Here is a 22608-nt window from a genome sequence, read left to right on the forward strand (position 1 = left end):
AACAAACAAACAAACAAACAAACAAACAAACACTATGCGTGTGTGTGTGTGTGTGTGAGCATGTGTGTGTGTGAGGCTACAGTTGTGTATATACAAATCTTGGTTATACATGCATTTTAGTTCCTTATTTCTCATCACTATTAAGAAATCTTACTTGCTTTGGCAACAGCTGTTATTTACAATTTATGCCAATAAGAATTCATGACAAAGAGGGAAGGTGAGGTTGTGGGTTCCTGGAAAAGTGCGTTGTGCAGTGTTCAAACACAGGAAGTGTGTGAATGAAGTAATACTGCAGGAAGCAGTACACTTTCTAACACATGCACACGCCCAGTGTGCGACTTCTTTTCAAATACAGAGACGCGTGTGCACGCGCACACACACAGACACACACACACACACACACACACACACACACACAGACACACGCACGCACGCACACACACACACAGACACAGACACAGAGACACGCACACACACACACACACACACACACACAGACACACGCACGCACGCACGCACACACACACGCACGCACGCACGCACGCACGCACGCACGCACACACGCACACACGGCTCTGCTCTTGCTGGGCCATCACTGGCTTCCAAGGAGACATAAACAGCACTGGTACTCCTCCCAAAAACTCAGAGAGGGGTCAGCACACCCCCCCCACATAGCACACATTTCCCTTTACTGTTTGTATGGGACCCCTTTCCACACACATCTCTCCCAAACACACTGTCAGAGGAGTGTGTTTACATTACGGACAAACATTTAGCTCATTAAAACAAGGCTAGTCACTTAAATGAGGCTTGTCCATAATTATACTGGCCTTACAGGTATGGTTTTGCATTTTTCTGTGTCTCAGTCTCTCAGTTTCTCCCTCACGGTGGACAGATTCAGTTTGGCTTCGTTTTTGTTTTGTACACCAACGCTCAAAGGGAAGTACTGCGTCACGTCTTGCAGTCAGACGTGCTAAACTGTAGCGTAAAGCATCCCGGTACAACACCCCGCAAATAGAGACGCTATTGAAAGCCTCATGCAGGGAGACACACGGGGGTCAGGGGTTAACGCTCTCCAAGTCCATTCCCTCTTATGGCGTGGCAGAAATGAGGTCGCGACCTTGACCCAAGGCCCCCAGCATGCAAGAGGCGAGGGTGGAGTTTACGACCCACAGGGGAACTTCTTAAGAGTGTCATCACCCCTGCAAGTCCGTCCAGCTGAACTCGGTGCCAATCAAGGCGACTTGCCCCGCCCCCCCCTTACCGCCAGCAGGCCAGGAATAGAGCGGAATCAACAGGAATTGGCTCATAACGACCGGAACCGGTCAGGACGCTCCCACAGCACGATAAACAGCGCAATTAAAAGGGAATTCAGAAACAAGCTAATGAAGGGGCACACACTGGATGTTAGTCGGCTAGGAGAACCAGCAATCCGTGGGGGTGGGGGGGTCCCAGCCAGACTGTAGCGAGAGGGCTGGATTCTGCAACCTGACACCGGAATCGCGCAAAATCCAGAGCAACAGCGAGACACGTCCCACCACCAGAGGGAGCGGGAAAACGACAGACAATCCCAGACTGATGCTGAGGTGACAGAATCCAGTGCTGCCAAGTCAAGGTGATCACACAAAACCCCGAACCCTCCTCAGCAGTGACGCTGCGGAAGACTGGAACTGAAGCAAAACTGCTGCTTGGCTGGCAGCAGATAGAAAGAAACCGCAGCTCCATTCTGGCAGGGAAAGTCTGCGGGAAGACAGAGAATCTGAATTGGGCACACGGTCACAGGAAGTGACCTCGGGAGCTATTTCTGACTGGCTGTGGATTGGGCTCACTCACGCAGTCTCTGACCCTCCTGCTCCCCCCCCACATGCGCACACCCCATGCTCACTTCCTCCCTCTTTCACACACCCAGCAGTACTCAATCTACTGTCCTTCACACTTGGTCTCCAACACCATCTGATTCTACTTCTCACTCTCACTCCCTCCCTCCCTCTTTTGTTCCATTTCAGACTCACTCTCACACACACACACACACACACACAGCCGGTCTCTCCTTGTCCCGGCCGGGCTGGAGACATCCGGAACCCCGCGTGCGAGAGGCGAGGGTCAGCACGGCGGGACTGTGCCCCGTTCCTCAGGACTTCACACGGCGTGGAGGAGGGGGAAGTGCAGAGAGAGGGAGAGATCCCGGTGAGGGCAGCACAAGTTTCCAACAGGATGTGGACGAGTCTGCAGCAGGACACGGCGCCAGTGGCCAGGACCGTCCCAAAGGACGGACACGCACGCACGCACGTCAGAGCGGCTTCCCACCGTCACGGGCTGACGGACGCGGAACAGCTGTTCCTCACTGCCGGCTGTGCCCACAGCACTCGCAGCCGACGGCCACGGGAACAAAGGATCATCAGACGGGTGCAGCGCCGCTCAGGACGCGGGCGGTGCCTCCCCTCCTCCCACAGCGGACCATCCAACACCTTTAATGCCGCCACGCGGTCCCGTACTGTCTCACCGCCTGGACACTCTTCCAACAGCTGTAGGCGGGAAAAACCACAGTATTCCCAGTGTAAACAGCTCCTCGAGGCTGCAGCGCTGGTTAAAGACCTAACGGAGCTTGGGTCAACATGGCCAAGCCCCAAGATTACCCAGAATGCCCGTGCCAACCCGGCCCATGTGCCCTTACGCGTCTTTGAATCGACAGCGCGCCCTCCTGCCGTGCTTTCACAGGGCTTGCAGCAGAAATCGCACGCTAAAAGGGAGCGTCTGCTGAGAACTGCCAGTCTCCTTGGCGATGGACCAGCACGGCTGTGTGTGATCTGGGAGGATGGTGACTGGCTTGTGGGGATATGAGAGAGAGAGAGAGAGAGAGAGAGAGAGAGAGAGAGAGGTTCAAAGTTTTTGGTGTACTGTTATTTTTATTGTATGTATTTAAGTTGTTAAACTGCTAAAACTCTGCCTCTTGGTATTTGAAACGTGTACAAAATAATCTATGATGAGTAGTCACTCTCCTCAGTGCGATTTACACGTGGTGGTGGTGATGGGTGATCTGATCGGGACCGCCCCAGCGCACAGGCGCGTTTCCACCTGCCGTTCTGACTGGGTCTCAGCGCCGCACACATTGATCACCTCACTCTTCCTCCGCGTTTGTTTTCAGACAGAAGTGATCGGTGAGTCCTCGTCACGTTCTAGGACGGGCCATTACAAATCCTCCGCTCGAGTGCTCAGCCCGAATGGAAAACGGGCATCGCATTTCGCTTTTTAACCCAGCTCGCTTTCAGCTACGTGCAGAGACATTTCCGAAAGTTTCACTTACGGATCATTTAGTCTCAACAATTCCGGATTTTCCGGCAAGGGCGGTGCCGCGGCTGACGTGGGCGGAGGACTCGTCGGGTCGCGCTACCGTTCACACAACGGATGTACTGCAGCTCGATTCGTCCCACGCCGGACTCTCCATCGTTGGGCCACATCAGCGCTGAAGTGACGCAACCCACTGGCCCGCTGCTCTGTGCTCTCTCTCACTCTCCCCCGACACAGCAGGGCAGAACACGGAGTTCAGACCCCCCTCTTCATAATTGCTTCCCTCCACGTCGCCTTTTCACCTCATTCCCATCACAAAAACATCCCCCTAGGCCTGTGCAGTGGTTTAGCCCAACTTCACAAGGAGGAGGGGTCAGGCGAAATAAGACCATCGGTTTCTCTACATCCGCCCCCTCCAGCAGTTCTCCAGCTGCATTTTCACTCCATCACTTCTTTTTCCAATCGCTGAACCTCTCCCTTCATCCCGGGACTTACTGTGTCACTCGCTCATCCTTGTCATCTCTCTCTCTCTCTCTGACATTCCATTCTTTCTAGTGCTGCACATATGTGGAATAATCAAATACAGGAATGCATGTTTTGCTGGAACCTTAACTTCCCAATCTCTGCATGCACGGACAAAGGCGCATTTTCGCACAAAAACCACTTCATTTCGAGTGAACCAAAATCCATGTGGACTAAGGTTTGCCAGTATTCACACGTGCACAGAAATCACACCCTTCAGGACTTCATGCCGACATCCTGTGTGAGTTTTCTAGACTCACAAGCATGGAAAAACTTTAATGAGTTCAAAGTTGATTCAAGTTTGTTCAAAGTTTTTTTGCCCCACAGAATAAGGTTTGGCATAAAGATGATGGTGACATATGGCTCTTCCCTGCCAAGAATCCAACAAGAAAGTTAGCCATAGGCAGTTTTGCATAGCGCACTAATATAGAAGCATAATGAGGTTAGCATAGTAAGGAGATCAATATCTAGAACCATAGCAAGGAACAGCACAGCCAATCAATATCTAGAACCATAACGAGGTTAGCCTGCCATGGAACAGCCAATCAATATCTAGAACCATAACAAGGTTAGCACTGCCCACAATCACAATTCAACATGGCATAGAGCATCACTCATTACTTCCCTTAACCAGCATAACAAAGCGAGTTCCAGAACCAAAGGTTGAGCCACCACAAGAACCTTCCCATCTGTTCAACAGTCAGGAACAAACTCCAGTAACCCCTAATGCTGGCTCTCCATACGTCTATCTGAAAGACCACCATTCACATAATGCGCCCCCCCCCTACCAAATCACGTATGGACACAATGCAAATTTTCCCCCTGAAGGATGCAAACATCATGAACCCCTGATTAGCAAGCTCAATTTCTACTTGTAACCTTTACTTCCACATTATTCAAATATTAATAAGATGACATTCGTCTTACCTACAGACACTGAACTAACGATCTAATAGTGTTAATGTTGTTTATCTTACAGCAAGTAAAGCCAAACATTTTCTAGAAAACTACATCTAGCTAATATATTACATATATCATCTCAGCTGGTAATGTTAGTTAAACAGCAAAAAACAAAAAAACCCACCACCCTAAAAACTAAACTTCATCCACTCAGCTCAGCCTCTGATACCAGCTCCTAGCCTAACACTGTGCAACCAACAGAGATGTTGCCGTGCCTTGCTCCTAGCTGTGATATAATACTAGTGGGTCCGGCGCTTGGCTCCCCTTCGCAGAGGTACGGGTACGGTACGGGTCTCACACTAGCGTACAAGGGAGTCAAATCTGTTCATCTGAAGTGAACAGTTGAAACGTCTGACAGCCCACAAGAAACAAACAGTTCTTTTATTTCAGTCTGTGAAATAGACTGAAATGGCAGGCCTCTAAAATACATTTACATTTATGGCATTTAGCTGGCGCTTTTATCCAAAGCGACTTACAATTATGACTGAGTACAACTTGAGCGATTAAGGGTCTTGCTCAGGGGCCCAACAGTGGCAAATTGGCAGAGGTGGGACTTGAACCGGCAACCTTCCAATTACAAGTCAAGGACCTTAGAACATGATGGTAAGAACTTTAAAAGTTAGAGCACTGGAATAAACCCAAACTGTACAATGGCTGGTAACACAACATATAAACAAACTAATGAACCGATTCATTCAAATCGCTTAATTAATCAATTTGCACAAATCCAGGTAAAGCGCTGGACTGCCTGTTCAAGACCCTTTAGCTCGCACTGTGTGATTGGCTGTCCGTGACCTTTGCCCCCTCGCCTCCAGTGGCACCAGGCCAAAAGCAAGTTCTGTTAATGGCTGTGTGAATAAGGAGAGAGCGGCACAGAGTACCGTCCAAGGACACTGGGAAGTCCTTTAAATGATTCATAGCCTGGAGTTACCGGAAAAGGAAAAAAAAAAAAAAGAAAGAAAGAGAGAGAGAGAGAGAGAGAGAGAGAGAGAAACAAAGGAGTATTAAAGAGAGAATAAGCTAGAGCTTTGATTGCCAGGGAGAGAAGAGGAGAGAATGTGTGTGTGTGTGTGTGTGTGTGTGGTCTTCAGGGACAGGCTTTTTGGCCGCAGTGTGAGCCCAGCTGTGGGGAGACGGATACGCCGTTTAACCCAAGCGGTGCTCCATCGCAGGCCACGCAGCACACACCCAGGTGCACTCCACCTAGCAAACAGCAGGGCCTCCGCCGACAAGTTCAGCACCGGGTCAAATAGGCCGGGGTGTTATGAGGATTACTTACCACGGCTTTGAAAATGATCTCACGCTTTCCTACAGCACAAAGCGCGTCTAGAGAGCAAATAAGCAATGGAAAGGAATAAAGCATCACGGGGCAGACACAGGAGTGCCCAGTGCACGCTGGGAAAACGTTTACTTTTCCAACCTCCGCTGCACCAACCCCCTACCCCCACATCCAGCTGGACAGGAAATGACAACATTAGAACCAACAGGTTGATGACAATGTTGAAAACAGGTTAGCATAGCACAGCAGGCATCGCTGCCCACAAGCACAGACGGGTTAAAATAGCAGAACATACCACAGTCAGAGAGAGGGGACAAAATCTGTGAGTAGTCTGATAGTCTGGAGTAACGCGACAAAAACACACAGTCAGGAGTTACACGTTAAGGAAAGGGCCGAGGCTCCGTGTGTAAAAGCAAGAAAGAGTAAACTAGCTTTGAGGACGTCCTCCATATAGTCCTGAGCTGAAGACCACAGGCCCAGGGTCTAGTGACGTAGAACAATGGATGTTCACGTCACAGGAACTCACAAAGGCAGACAATGCAGAGTAATGCATCTTCCTTCCTACATCCCAACAGCCCATCGTACCATTCTCCTCCTGCAGCCCACCATCGCCTGGCTCCTCCCTCTCGCTCCATCTTTCTCCACTCAGACTTTTAAGGAGAGGACGCAGTCCCGTCTCTCCGCCCCGTTAGCGTAGAGACTCTGCGCTACACAACCCAAAGCAGCTGAGCTGTATGAGTGGATCGGAGGGGTGGAGCTAATGAAACCTCGGCCTTCAGACAAAGGGGTGGTGCCCCCCAAAAGCAGCTTAAATCAAAACCAAATGGCTGCGCACACGTGCACGAACATACACACACACACACACACATCCACCCCAAGGATTTAACCACCATTCAGGCGGATCAGACTCTGATACAGAACCATGGTGTTGCCAAGTGACAAATGGTTTCCGCATGTTGCTGGCAATGGAGTGCTGATCGCACTGCACTGAACATCTGCAGCCCTCCACCAGAGCTGCTTGAGGCCACGCCCCTTTCAAAGTCCACCCGAGAGTAGTGGCACAAAGGCATTTGGTTCCGCTTAGCAACAGACTGTTGTCCATACAGGCACCAGTGTAATTAATCTGCATGCACGCACAGGCGATGGGAGCGTGCCAACACACACAGCAAATATGCCACAACTCCACCACCACTACTAGTACTACTACTACCTCCACACACACACCCCCTATCACTACAGCAGCACACTACACACAGTTCAGCGTTATTATTAGTGTTATTTAGGCTGCTATGAGAATCCTTTTTGCTTTTATTTAAACCAGAGTAAGAAATAAAAGTTTCCTCAAGTGTACCTTTTCAGCCTTGTACAAGGCTGTGAGGAACTCCAGGCCTGTCGGTTCGACACGCGCGTGACTCTCAGGGTCCTTGCAGACCTCCGTGAAGGCGCGCCGTGGCGTCTACGACCTCGGAGGAGGATGCGAGCGAGTTTAATCGTTTGGAGGAGAAGGGCGGGGTGGAGGAGGTCGAACGGTCAAGCAAGAGCCGAGGTGGAGCTGGCGAGGTCACTGCGTCTCTGTGTACTGACCGGAGAGCTGCACTCAGTGAGCATGCATGCGGGGACAGGGAGGAAGGACAGTCGCTCTGGGCACGTGAGGTGATTAGTGGTCATGCTGAGTAACGTCTCCTTCCCTGGTCCCATCTCTCCCTCGCCGTTCCTCCCCAAGCCCCGCCTCTCTAAGTGGGCTTTCCTTTCCTGTCGGCAGCTTCCTTCAGGATCAATAAAGTGTTCTCGCATCCTGTATGGCAGGATGGGCTCTCTGCCAGTCGCCAACTATCTGCTTTATTAGTTATGGATTAACACAGAGTGATGGCAGCTGTCCCAGACGATTAGAGACTCTGCGGGACGGCGCAGTCAGAGACGCCGCAGGACAAGATGATCAAAGCCTGCAGCTTACTCTCCCCTGAATCATGTGACCTGCTAGGGAACCACCACCAATACTGACATCCAAATCTAAATCATACCCATAACTATAAGTCTTCATACTCAACCTTTTGTTTTCTGTTTGCCTAAGCAAGACCTGTAGAGAGTGCGCTCAGACACGGCAACATCCAGTGTCGGCGAACGCTATGGGGGAGCACCCTTTTTCTAAAAAGGCTCTACTCAACGTCCGAGAGCCTTCGGGTTTAGCTGATGAGCGACTGTCATGAATCAGAGCAGAACAGCAAGCTGGTAGAAGCTCTCCAGCCCCGCTGTAACGAAAGCGTCACGAATCAGAGTCCGGGCTGCTGGCCATCTCCCAAGCCTCCAGCGCAATTTCAGTCAGGGGCATGAGCGATCTCAGAACGTCCTGACCTCCAACGCTGCACCGTGCTGGGGGTTTGGCCATTCTCCCCCCCTCAGTGGAACAAGCCTTCCCTCCCTCCCAGTCCTCCCATGCACCGCTTCTCCGTTTCTCCTCTCACACCAAACCCCCCCCCCCCCCCCCCCCCCCCCGGGCCTTATCTGGCCCAGCTGCACACACTCACACAATACATTACTGACCTCTTATCTACGTGCTGCATGGATTCCTCAGACAGCAAGAGGACGGCTGTATACGGAGGCCAGAGAGAGGGGTTTGCCTCTCTCTGCTTGGGTAAAATTCAAGCTTCTCATTTTTTTCCTTCCCTTCGCTCCTTCATTCATCCATCTATTCATTCTCTCCCTTTCTCTCTCCCTCATAACTGAAGGCAGGAATTTGTTTAACTTTAAAAGCCCACCTCTCCCCCCCCATTTCTCTCCTCCCCCTCTCCCTCTCTGGTGTGGTATTCACCCAGCTCTGAAAGGCCTACATTTGAACAACGAGCAGCCGGCAGACCAGAACAAAGCCCCAGCTGTGTGCTGTAAAAACTGACCCTAGAACAGCCTGAAGGCACTGATGCCGAGGGAGATGGCCTGGGTCTCGTGGAGAAAGACTGACCAGAGACCAGCGTTGTAACCTGTTTCAAAAGCCCTCCCTAAAGAGACTTCGAGTAGGCCACTTCAGGTTGGAATCTCCTGCTTTGTGTGTGTGTGGGAGGGAAAGGGAAAGAGAGAGAGTGTAACGTTTACGTACCACTGCGGGTCATAAATAAAATGGCCCTCCTTCAAAGCGGCCTCCCGCCGCACTTCTTTGGTCTTTTGTTTCCCCCTTGTTTGCATGTTGGGCGAGTTACCGCCTCATCCGTTCTCCTCCATTAGCCACGCTAGCCCTCACTGGTCCTCAGGGCTGCTGAGCGCACGATTCCAAAATCACATCGTTCCGTTAAAAGTCTGTCACCGGAGCTTATTTATTTACAGAAACTAAATGCACTGCAAGGGAGAAAAAGAAAAAAAAAAGCCGTCTAGCGGGATCTACCACTATCCTCAAAATCTCGCAAATTCATCCAGTCAAATCTCACTTGTTAGCTTGTTGCGGTCTCTTGGCGGTTTCCTGATGGGGTCGAGCCGTTGACTGAAAGGTTGAGGTTTACTGTAAGCCCAGGGATAGGGTCATGTGTTACCAAGGGAACGCCTGGCGGTGAAGCTCCACCCCCCAACACTCTTCCAAGGTGCCCACACGTGTATGGCCCTGTGCCTTTAGCCTCCGTGCTTGGTCACTCCCACCACGCCGGTGTTCCTGCCCAAAGCTGCTCACATGTTATGAGGCACTCATTTCCCTCACCAGAGAAGTTCTTCTCCCAGCAGAAACCAGTGGAGAGGTAGCTGATCTCACTGCCTTTATGGCAGTACAGTGTGTATGAGAGAGAGAGAGAGAGAGAGAGTCATACCAGTGGAGCAATCTGGTCTGGGATACTATTTAAAGACAGATTTGATGCAAGCTTTTTATGATGGCTTTTTAATTGGGGGGTGGCAGACAGAGCTGAGATTAGCTGTACTCACCCAGAGAGGGGGAGGGGAAAAAAAAAGACATAAAATGGCCAAAATGATAAATATAAGAGTGGAAAAACATGGCCATGTTTGCAGGCTGAGGCCGGAGGCGAGGTCAATGTGCCAAGACCGATGCCAAAACCGATCTGTAATCGCTTAATCAGCCTGGGAAGGCGGTCCGGCTGGCACAGCGGGGGCCGTGGCCACGTGGTCCGGCAGAGCGCGCCTGGGCTCTGGTATTCCATTTCCGGCAGCAGACTTTAGGGAATCCGTAGCTTGGGATACAGAGAATGGAGAAGCTGGGATTCTGGAGCTTGTCCAGCAGAGTGGAGAAGAGAGGAGCGGAAAGGAACACAAAGGGATCGGCAGCGGAACTCGAGTAGCGCAGGCCCCTTGTGCGTGTGAGAAATAGCTACTACACACACCAGCACATTTTTTTCAAAGAAGCTGTGAGCTTTGTACTATTCAGATGTTTAAAAAAAAAAAAAAAAAATGTTTTTTTGCCCTGTATAACATGAGTCTGCCAAGAAAATTCCACGAACCTGCTTAAAATAAATGAGGGAGAGAGAGAGAGAGAGAGAGAGAGAGAGAGTGAGAGTGTGTGTGTGTGTGTGTGTGTGCGCGTGCAGGCGTTTCAGCAAGCTAGCATTAGCACCAGTGAAGGTTCCGCACTAGCCAAAGCCACTTCTTAAAAGGCCTTTTAAAGACCAGCACAAACCTCATATCCCGCACAAACACTGGGGGAGATGCACCAGACAAACCTCACAAACCCACAACTCCCCTCGGCTCAGCTGCATCCAAATCCAGTTCACCAACCCAGCATTCACCAATCTTCCTAAGGGAAGATTTGTAAACACACAAGCCCTTTACTGAGGCCCATGTGCAAGGGATACCACAACAGCAAACATCGGTATCGATTGGACAGTCTCTACATTCTATAGCAACAGGTGCACATGCTGGGATGTCTGATTGGGCTGCTGAGAGCGCCAGGAGTTTACAATCCTACTGACCCCGAGAGACCGTAGGAAGCTGTTGCAGGGGGTGTTTAGGGGGTCTGGGGTCTAGAACTTTTCGCATCCGGAGCTGCAGATACGACAGACGGCAAAACACGCGAAGAAGCGCACGCGCCGCTCCTGCGCTCACACACCTAGTCCGCACCCAAACGCAACCTCCATGGGCAGGTGCGGAGCGAGGCGGTTTTGGAAGGAGCACAAATATTCCAGCTCGGAGTAATCCAATTGCGGCAAGGGGATAAAGGCAATAGAAATGCCTTAGTGCGGACGCTCCCAGGCAGAGCCCGGTTCCACCGCGAGGTCACGTTAGATTGCTGCGTGTAAACGGGAAGATTCATGGGCTTCCAGAGCTGCAGCCAGAGGTGTGGTGAAAAATGAGCTTAAGCCCAGACATGCAGACGCAAAAAGACGCTTGCTGAGCACAGGTGTCAGTATGTTACGTGACTACACTCCTGTCATACTGTGTGTCAAACACACACACACACCCCACCCCAAGCTAGCACATGACATCAAACGCATGGAAACAATTTAAGCTGCACATTGGTCCCACCTTTTTTTTTTTTTTTTTGGATTAGGTGGTTTGGTTTTCAAAGCAGCCATTCAATTCATAGCCCACAGCCACACACTCAACAGCAGCCTCTCCTTCTACAGGTGATGCCCCCCCCCCGAGTGCACACGTCGGCGTGCCCCTCTGGTCCGCTTCCAGGAAGTGCACTAGAAACCCCCACCGGAGCGCATACCAGCAGGCTAGGCAAGGGGCGGAGCCTAGACGAGCTCACATGTGCGGCAGGGCGAGCGATAACTTCACCAGACTGCACTGCTGCCCTTGTAATGGTGCCATTATACCCACCGTGATCACACCGTGATGAACGCAGCTAACGCATAAAGAGCTCTGAAGCGTCCACATCTCCTGTGACCCTCGTCCCGACCGAGCGTCAGATTTAGGGGTGACGAGGGGGTTACACAGTCCCACAGATGACCCAGGCCTTGGGAGACTGGCAGCCAGACTCAGCCAGACTGATTCTTGGCAGAAAGAGGGAAATTCTTATCTGCACAGCAGATGAGGACGCAACCACAGGCTACTGTAATTCTCGACATAATTTACAGAACGAAGAATCAGTGTGCGTGTGTGTGTGTGTGTAAGAGAGGCACCTTTCAGCGCACCATGTGTACTGTATGGCATGTGTGGATACAGATCAACAGAGCCTCTGGCCTGTGAGAAACGTTTGAGTCAAAAGCAAACAGGAGGCGAGGCGAGGTGGGGGAGGCGGAGAATCTGATGAGGCTGGTAATGTGAGGAGGCCTCCTGGCACTCTCAGCTCTGTCTCAGCTTTGACTTATGCCTCTGGAGGAATTCTGGGTGCCGGGGCGGTGCACTGCAGCGAATCAAACACGAGAGGGGGCGGAGCCGTCGCCGGTGCCAGGGGAGAGTGAGACAGCGGGCTGTTTTTCTGTCAGAAAGACCGCACAGAGCTCCAGAGGGCCGGACATCGCTGAGAGGAGCTGCATTCCTCAGTCTAGGCCTTGCCTGGCAACACCACTGAACACAAACACACACACCACCCCTGCCAGAGTCAGCCCATGATGGAGACAACCCAGGCAGACATTCAGGACATCAGGACTTCACTCGCACACACACACCTCCTTCACTGCATGCAACAGATATTCATAGACACATTCATTCTCTAGCCCTCCGCCTCGTCTCTCTCCAGGCTCCTCCCAATCAGTCCAGAGCCCCTCCCACCAACACTGATGTGATGGGCGAGATGAGGCCCATTCCAGCAGCCAATGAGAGGTCTACGCCACACAGTCTGTGCCATCAAAAAGGTTAAAAGGTCAAAAGGCATCTGCCCCGTGCTGAATGGATTTTTAGTAGGAGTGTGTGCACAAAACCCTAAATAAGAGGAAGAGAACTGGTGTGCTCAGGGCTGTACAGGGCCCCAAACACACACACACACACACACACACGCGCTAACTTTACTAGAGGATTCTTTCATTCAGAAGAAAAGCTCCATGCATAACACACACTCGCTGCACAAAAAACCCTCTTAAACTAAAGTAACCGCATGACAAATCTTGGTCAGTTCAGCTGTTATTCATCAAGGGAACACCCACTGGTTAACACACACAAACAGGCTGGATATTTATTTACACCCCACACACACACACACACACACACACACACACACACACACACACACACACACACACACACACACACACACACACACACACACACACACACACACACACACACACACGAGAGCGTGAACTGTATTTTGGAGCATTCTGTAAGAGGGAAGTCAATCTATGGATAGGAGTTCAGTGTCCAGGAAGAGAGCAGTCATAGTGCACAACCGTTATCACATTACGAGAGAGAGAACCGAAATGACTAAAGGACCATTGGAGAGAGACTAGACGCCACATGATTTGAGCGAACCCCAAGCTTCTCTCAACTACAACCACACGCCCCGGCTGCTTCCCCCAAACCCCCACACCACTCGTTATCCAGCTGCAGAGTCCCCACCCAGTGCATGAATGTCATCAGCGTCAATAGCAATCAGCAGACAGACAGACCAACCGACCGACCGACCGATAGTGTGTGTGTGTGTATCTGGTTAGTAATCCAGCCTGTGCAGATAGGCTGTTTTCATGAGATTAGCGTCTACAGAGCAGATGGAGATACAGGCACACGCATACACACATTCTCCCGCCTGATGGTGTGTAGGCATGAGAATGTATACACAATATAGCAGTCCTCCCTACAGAGGTTTACCCATGACGGGAACAGGACCCTGCAGATATAGATCGGCACCTTATGAAGCTCAGAGAAACCACAGCCAGAGAGAAGCACCTTGTAGATTAATCTGAGCAGGAGTTTCCACAGAGCTGCCTTCACTCGCACGCGTGCGTGCGTGCGCACCCCCCCCCACACCCACCCACCTACTTTCACCTTCAAGTCTGGCCACATCATTGGGGTCACTGCCTGCATTACAACACCAACGGGGAATTTCTCCGCATGGCTGACAACATGCTATGCACGAAAGCACAGATGAGACCTGAGGCTCCACAAACAAGATCGGGAAGGGGCGGGAGACATGGAGGGACTTTGGGAAGCTCATTATGGACATCCAAGAGAGGACAATCCGGAGATGCTGGCGGCCCATTCTGCTCTGCTCTGGCTGAGGCTGTTAAAAGCTTTAGCAATCACGCGTGGGCGGTTTCCCCTCCAGACTTCTCATTTTCCCAACCGTCCACTGGCTGAGGCACAAAACTCCCAGGCAGGGTTGGAAGGACTCCTACCCTCTACTCCTGGCCCTCTGTCTGTCTGTCACTGGCTGATTCATTCCTTCCACCTCTCTTCTGACTGATCTAAGAAATGCTGAGACAGACAGAGAGAGAGAGAGAGAGAGAGAGAGAGAGAGAGAGAGAGAGAGAGAGAGAGAGAGAGAGGTGTGCCTTTTAGGACACAGACTCTAGCTATTTTTCTGGCTGCAGTGAGATGCCTGGTAACTTGCATCATCGCTTTAGAATTCCACATGAGGAAAAGCAAACGCGTGAAAAAGGGGAAGAAACAAACAAAAAAAAACCCCCTCAAAAACAAAAAAGAAGCGCAGCTCCGCCTCCCTCCTCCGCTCTCATATTTCTGTCTCTGATGGGACCGGGGCCGCTACGCCCCCACCCTCACCCACAGCCAAGCAGTGACAGAGTTTGACCCCTCCCTCCCCCAACTTTAACAACACCGGACGCCAGCGAGCTGATCAGGCCACGCCGAAGCGAGAGAACAAATCACAAACCCACTTTAAATCATGAGCCCGTTTGTTCTGCGAGTTAGCTGGAGATCTGCACGAGTCTGCAGCGTTCTGTTCTCACGTGCGGCGGGAGCTGAGCGGATCGTTTCGGGCGTGGACGCAGGACAGCGGCAGGTTGGAGAGTGCGTGCTGCGCAGTGACGGGGTGAGCCGGGGAATGAAACCCAACCGTAGAAGTATCCCACGGCTCAGGAACCGTAACCGAAGGGTCATTCAACAGGCAGTACACCTCGCACATGAAGACGCGCGCACATCCACAGGTGCCAGGCGTTTTCTTGGCGAGCAGCCATGCATGAATCAAGTAAATCGGATTCGTACCCTTCCACCTTGGCGGGAGCTATGCTCTGCAGCCAGTCGGATCTGTTCATATCTGTTCCGCGCCAGACCATAGAGCTGAGCAGGAACCATAAAAATCCAGTGAAACCTGCTGGGATAACAAACAATAAATTACACCTCTCCATTCCGACTGCCATATAAACCAGCTCGTTGGCTCTGGGCTTGGACTGGTACTTACTGAGCCTCCCAAGGGGCACCATAAAGACAGGGGGCGGGGACAAAACCAAGCAGCTGGGTCAGAGAGAGGAGTGCTCCTTCCTGACTGCTAAGCCATGCTAACGCAGATCTGTAATGCATGAGCCATCACTCTCCGGTTCAGGAGGAGAGAGAGCAATCAAAGTGGTACTGATGGAAATAACTCAGAAAGTTTGTAAAAAGCCAGAGATCATTTGAAGTGCCATTAGATCTTTTCATGCAGTGTAAATCATCTTGCCAGCTCAACAACACTTAATCCAAGATGTGCGTGTGTGTGAGAGGGAGAGAATCCAAAAAGCAGACAAGTGAATCATGACACTGACTCAGCGCTCTGTTCTGTCCTCAAGCACCACCAGCATTCCTGCAACATCCGCATCTAATGATTAGGGGGGAATAATGCATTGTTTGTAACTTGTTATTACAATTCTTATGTTCAAATAAACTTCAAAGCACCCCAACCCTTTAATTTGTGGGCATCCTCACCAAACTCACTCCAGGTGGGTGTGCTGATCAATTGGCATGAAACCCAAAAAAAAAAAAAAAAAAGTGAAAAACAAGCAAATAATTTATCTAGATGATACAGACCAAGGTTCAACTACCATCCCTGCAAAGATGCACCAATGCGATTTAATATATGCAAAGCATATGACAGTCAGTCACAATCTTGCATACAACACGTGTCTGCAAACACACTGAGGCCCTGCAGACAATTGGTGCATTCTCAATCCACAGTTTGGACTTTTCATGTTTGGGGCCACTTGTATGAAAACCAGTGAGTCCATTAAACCTTTACTGTCGTTCTTAGCAACCATCATACACTAAAACCTGAGGCCAGAACTGAGACCACATACACACTACATCGTGGTTCACCATCACTGAACCGAACCAGCTTCAAATCTCCAATGGTCAAGTCTGAAGCAGCTTTACGGCAGAACACCTCGGTACGTACGCGCGCACACACGCACATACCCACCCACCCACCCACCCCTCAGCCAGTGTGAAGAACAGGGTCTGTCTGGGACCAGGTCCAACACTTATGGGCCTAATTGTTCTGCTTTGGACTAGAGAGAAAAGCTGACCTTGGGTCAGGCCTTACCTGCTGAGAGGGGGCGGCAATTCCACTGCTGTCTCACCTGCAACCAAGCAAACACAAACCAATATATAAGCACAAACAAACAAACAAACAAAAACAAACAAGGAAAGAAATGTAGTCAGTTCACAAGGGGTTCAGATCTCTGAGGTCAAAACCATCAATCAATCTCTGAGGTCAATTTACAAATCACATATCCACAGGAGTAATATAGCATGAATGAATAATTGGTGAGAAATGTGTGCTGATGCTTTAAATGCCGTGTTGGCAATGGAAACGTGATCTTCTTCACCCATGTACAACAATTTTTGGAGTCTTACTGGCCAGAGAGGATCATCAACAACAACAACGACGATCAGGGGAAAGGTGGAATTTCCACCCGATCATATGGCTCTGTAGTGGAATGTTCAAAATGGAAGGAAGCCTCGTCTCCCTCCCAGTCTGAGCTGCCTTGCACCACGTTATCTGTCCAAGGCTGTGGAATGCTAGACATGGAAGCTAGAAGCAAGCACTTCAGAACATGAAGTACAAACATGGAGACAAGATGCCACACATGGGTTCGGAATAAGCACTTTAGGGACAGGAAACCTTGTGTGCGCGCACGTTAGAGAGGTAGTGTCTATGACCCACTAGTTTCGAAGATAAAAGAAGTAGGAAAGATATCCAGAACATTCCTTCTAGCACTCCGACTCAAGGCTCCCCATCCCTCTACATCTTCAGGTTTACAGTTCAGTCCTGCAGTTTCTGTTACTTTTCACCAAATTTCCAAATTTTCCCCCCGTTTTTATTATTTGCTGATTTATTTCTCTCTAACTGCTGTTTAATGGATGTGAAGTCTTTAGACAAACATAAGTAAAGACTTTTAACTGAAGCTCTCAGTATTAATTTGCAAACTGAAAATAACTGCTTTCCAGGGCAGTGTAAACAAGTGTAAACTGGGTGCAGTTTGACTAACACTTTGAAGTTCCTGTGAATGCACTTCATGGTTCGTCTGGCCCAAGATCTGCCGTATTCCACAGCGACAGTGTGGACGTTGCACATAGCAACGCACGTCTGTCACGCTTGCTTTCCACAGCAGGCGAGACAATTAAAGTGAACAACTGAACAGTTAGTGTGTCAAAAAAAGTCCACTTTTCAGTATAATGCCACATATGTTTAGGAATTCTGTTTTCATCAGGCTATTCTGCAAAATGGCTCATCTCCATATGGCCCCTAGTGAGAGCCAAGGCCAGTTCTAGATCGCTGATCTAATCCAGTCGATCCATTTCTGTTTTAATGACTATAAACCCACAGCTGGACTCAGCTGACCGTGGAGCAGAAGTCTCAGATATGAGCACGATAGCACCGGACTACAGAAGAGCCATCGGTATCCACAGGGTGTTTGGATGGAGGCCAGGATTCCCTCCCTCTGCTCCCAGTCTGTAAGCACTTCTCTGGGTTAAACCCCCACCACACACACCCACACACACGATAACCATTTCGTCATCTGCTCAAAAACATCTGTGTAAACACGCTGTGCAGGGCCATAATGGCCAAGATGGGCGTCACTGTTATTCTGCAACAAAAGTACATGAAATCCAGGCTTCAAAGACAAGGAGGCAGCGCTGAGTCCCTGGAGTCAAACACTCACAAGACTCCATATTCAGGCGAGCTGATTTGAGTCACAAATCAAACAGCGGTAAGAGCTGTTCTGGGGTTGTTTGGTGGTTTGGGAGCATCATAAATCAGAGAGGAAATCTTATTTGGATCAGCGCTCATACCTGCACTGCATTCAATGGCATGAGAGAGACAGCGAGGAAGAGCAGACATTTCCAGCACTGCTCTGCAAGTATCTCTTAAAAGTCACATGGTTGCAGCGGTCAGAAGCATTTTTTAAAAATGCTGACGTATAAATATTATTAAAGCATAAGACTTCTGATTGGCTGAACCAAAAAAAGAACTGCCGAATGAGATCGATTTGGATGCTGGAGTTCGGACAGTCGGGAAGCCGTGGTCAGGTGCGATTAGATAATCCTTTCGCTTACATAAGAGCTGCTGACCAGTGTTGTGACAGCTAATGTCGCTGGGTTTCCGTTGTGCCAATTAGGCAAGAACGCAACCGGCACAAAGCGCATTTCTACTTTTATAGAATCAACCGCAGTCAGAATCGGCGGAGATTACTGGCGTTTGATGGCATGCGGATCAAATATGCCCTCGACTAGCCACAAAACACTTACGGTATGGCGGAACACTAGCTAACGCTTCAGTCGCGCACAAACGGCTACAGGTAAGGCCCACGTTACGCGTCCCGCAGTGTATGGAGGTGCTCGGTCAGGCGCGTATAAAAACAACGGTCTTCTGGGACATACGTGCTCACAAAACCACTCAGCTAACGAAGGTCTTTAAAACAGCCGCAGCATTCCTCAGGTTTGGAGACTGCAATGTTCTTCTCCAACATCAAAATTAAAACAACCGCTGCACTTTAGGGCAAATCGCACCAAAAGACGCAGGCATCAAGACGGCCTGGCAACCTCTCCGACGGAGTAGGTAACGGCGTCCCGTCACAGCGTGGCTAATTGCGCGTTTGTTAAGGTTGCTCATAAATGTTTGCTCATAAATGTTTGAGATCCTGCAGATAAATTGAATCCAGAGACTATCCGTCAAAGAGCAGAGGGGAAGTCCGCTGAGCCGAGGTGGGTAGATGCCAAGTATGTTTTCACTAAAACGCTTCAATACGAATCTCTCCCACTCGCACTTAAAAGCCATCCAACAACTTGAGAAAAGCGCAGGTAACATGTCAGTCCCACAGACGGCCTTCGCTTTCGATCGCATCCACAAACCATTCTGGCAACGACGACATCTATAGGAGGAAATGTGTAGGTCAAATCCAAAATGTCCCAGACCAGATCCGGGGGGTTATTACGCGTAAACGACACAACAAACAAATGCAACAAAGAATGAGTGTTTAAAGGATGTCGCTTCAGTGCTTGAATAAAACGACCTTCCATAGCACGGGTTGCGTGCGTGTTTTGGTGAGGTGTGTGTATTCTCTTCAGTGGCCTCTAAAAGCCTCTAATCTCTTTTCTGTTGACTCTGCTTAAAGGAGGAACATCTTGACTAACAGCAGCATGCATATGCCAGATACAGACAGACAGTCACAGCACGCAGTGACCCAAAAATCAAACAGACGGGCGCTAACGCAGGTCGAACCCCAGAGAGCACGGACGCCACGGACCCTGATGCGGCCAGCTGTGTACGCTCATGTCTTTCCGGCCTCAAACAAGTTGTCCGGAAAAAAGGGGGCTGTGCTATTATGGAAAAGGCTTTAATCCTGTTTCGCCCCCTGTAACAGCCACCAGCTGCAACGAGTCAGGTCACCCTGCACTGGGGAGGAAACGGACCTCTACACTTCCACCGACGGAGCCTCCTCATACTCACACAGGAGAAGGAAGAGTCCCGCACACACACTCTTGAACCTGACCTGACCTTTCCAAACAAACTGTGTGAGGTTTGCTGCATCAAGCATATCCAAGCCACTCTGGCGAGGGGTTCTTTGCCGTCCTGTTTGTTGTACTGTTTATCTATTGTTAAAGAGATTAGACAAATAATAAAATCTGAATTTCAGCCTCACGGACCACCTCGTGGTTAAACCTCAGGAAGAGTCGCTCACTTGTATACATAAGTGCAGCTTGCAGGAGACACAAAAGCTCCATGTTAATAAAACTTCCTCCATGTTAACGAACCTACACAAATTGAAGCCAGAAACTGTAGTCAGGGAAAAGGTCAACGTCTGAAGCTGTAAACACAGAGTGACCTTTGTAATAAGTGCTCATCTCGGCCCAGCACAACAACACAACATGCAGTTGTGTTTAATTCCCTTTCTGCATGGCTTCTCTCTGCAACGTGGCCCGGACAAAGGCCAAACGCCACTTGTGGGCAGCCACTTGGTGCCCGACAGAAGGGTCCACACCCCACACAGTGGGGTTCCTGGCTCCGAGTGTCTCTGAAGATCAAAGGCGTTTTTAAACATGCCAGTGACGCATGATCCCAGCAGGACACGAGGAGATCTTTGTTGCTGGTAGCAGGTCCACACCTTTCAGGCGACACGGCCCCAGACGGCAGACTGGGTCACCTCTGCCTGCAACGCTACAGAGAACATGAGGGGAATGTTCTACTGCTATAGGAAAGGTCCAGAACAACAGATGAATGATGACTGCTGAAGTCTGATCTATGGGTAGTGCTTATTGCTGACAGGGAGGCTTAGCTTAAACGTTGCCCTCTCTCCCTGCTGCTCCAACACAGTGAGACTGATGTGCTTTGCAAACGTTCGGCCTGCGGAAATGCTCCCTCGCTCCCTTTTTTGACCCCCCAGTGTAACTTTTTTTTTTTTTTTTTAAATATCAGCTCTAGGGACGCCACGTGATCGAAACCTCCCGGCAGAACTGTCCGGAAGGCTTCTATCACCTCGGAGACAAACAGTCGGCATCACCGGGTCAGCTCTTTCCTCTTGTTTCTCAAGCACAGCATCGCATCGTGGTTGTAGCAGTGGATTTTCCTGCCTTGAAAACATCAAATAAGATGACCTAGAGACAGTGTGACCCCCCCCCCCCACACACACACACTTCAAAACAGCTGTCACACACACACAGGCTCCTTACAAAAGGTTAACACTAGCCCTTCAGCATCCAGAGAGCATTACTGTCCTTCCTCAATGCAAAAACAAGGACACTTCCTGTCCATCCAATCTTAGTGGAAGAGGAAATGAAATCTGTTTCCTATTCCTGTGGTCACTGTGGACAAATGTGTGTGATGGACCCTCTCAGGAGCACATACTCTTAATGGTCACTCTCTTATACACTTACACACACACACACACACACACACACACACCCACCCTTAGTGGAAACAGTGATGGTGTTGGGACTGTGCTCAGATAAGCCTGTGACCCACAGCCCAAGGGTATCTGTGTGTGTATCCCAAGATGACTAGTGATACACACACCACACACTATTGCCATTAGTTAGTTTCCCTTATATTTAAAAACAATGGTGAACTTGTGACATGGGTCTAGATTGGCCTGCATTACTGTTACTAAAATTGTTGGGCATGTTGGATCATATCAGTGTTGTAATTCATGTAAACATCCAAACAGTCATGTGGAACGCCCGAGTCTCCTCAAGAAACTCACAGCAAGCCAGCCTGCGTGCGTGCGTGCATGCGCGCACACACACACACTTTGTTAAAGGGCTCTATTGCAAGATTGATTTCGAAGATTTCTGTACAGCAAAGGCCAGTATCAGGATACATTGTGCCCCCTTAACTCTGAAAGCCAGATTTTGTGCTGCAGTGTAACATTTCACAAGTGAACCCAGGTGAGACAGCAGCATTCGAGGCTTGGTGAACGGCTCAGGCTGCATGCATGGATCGGCTTTCAGCAGCGCCACACTCCTCTCGCGCATGGCACAGAAGAACGTCAAACCAGAGTCTGATTTACCGTGGAGAAGTGAAAGCAAGATTATGGGTTCACACAAAACCCCTCAGGGTGTGTGTCGGGGTGTGTGTGAGACAGTGAGAAAATGAACACTTTAGGAGTGTTACTGGCAGAGAGCGAGAAAGAAGAAAGAAACAGAAAAGAAAACCAAAGATGGTACAGCTATGGAGACAAACATGCGGGCCTCTTGGATATCTCCTGCAACACATCGCCATGGGCGTCTGGGACATCATACAGCTGGAGAGGTGAAAACTTCACCTGAGCTTCAGCAGAAGGCTGCGCGGACGCTAAACGCTGAAGTTCTGGAGGGTGAAGCAGGTGGAGAGAGTAAAGGGGTTTTAATTGGCAAAAGGTGTAGAACTACACCCATTGAGGTACAATCTGACTTTTTGATTCTTTATGTTTACAATGTGTGTTGATTCTGCCGAGCTGGTGATTCACTATGCGGGTTGGATTGAGTAGTCATTTTTATTTGAAAACAAATGACTGTATTTTGTGGCACAAGGAAGTGCTGCTTTTTCACACACATGCCCACAAACCTCTACGAACACAGCATCCGTATGGGTGTCATAACAGTGGTCTGTGGTTACAGTCAGTAGCTTTATATGGTGCACACGTTTAAGAAGTGTGTGTGTGTGTGTGGGGGGGGGGGGATCTGCTAATAGTGGAATATTTGGGGGGGGGGGGTGACGCATGTTTGGGCAGAAGCTGGAAAACAGTCCCAGCTGAGCATCAGCGTGTCGGAGGTCTGGGGATCCC

The 22608-nt window shown here is 49.9% G+C and overlaps 1 protein-coding gene across 10 annotated transcripts in view; it reads right to left on the reverse strand.

The window, feature by feature from the left end:
• The window catches only part of add3a (adducin 3 (gamma) a), a 53370-nt gene that overhangs the window by 26066 nt on the left and 4696 nt on the right, over positions 1–22608 (reverse strand). Inside the window, exons 2-6 of one of the 10 annotated variants that reach the window (XM_081706101.1) lie at positions 16386–16422; positions 15773–15795; positions 15613–15665; positions 15273–15380; positions 15077–15182 (exon numbers count right to left, since the gene is read on the reverse strand). The exons of 1 other annotated variant lie outside the window; for it this stretch is intronic. The gene's annotated coding sequence lies outside the window, so the exon portion shown is untranslated. Of the gene's footprint in view, positions 1–7400; positions 7422–9140; positions 9518–14250; positions 14274–15076; positions 15186–15272; positions 15381–15612; positions 15666–15772; positions 15796–16385; positions 16423–22608 lie in introns of those variants that run through there. 8 more of the 10 variants (XM_035520797.2, XM_081706103.1, XM_081706105.1 and 5 more) reach the window with 8 other exon arrangements.

This window comes from Electrophorus electricus, chromosome 23 (assembly GCF_041902795.1).
Source record: "Electrophorus electricus isolate QZ-2024a chromosome 23, ASM4190279v1, whole genome shotgun sequence".
In the NCBI taxonomy this organism is placed as follows: Eukaryota; Metazoa; Chordata; class Actinopteri; order Gymnotiformes; family Gymnotidae; genus Electrophorus; species Electrophorus electricus.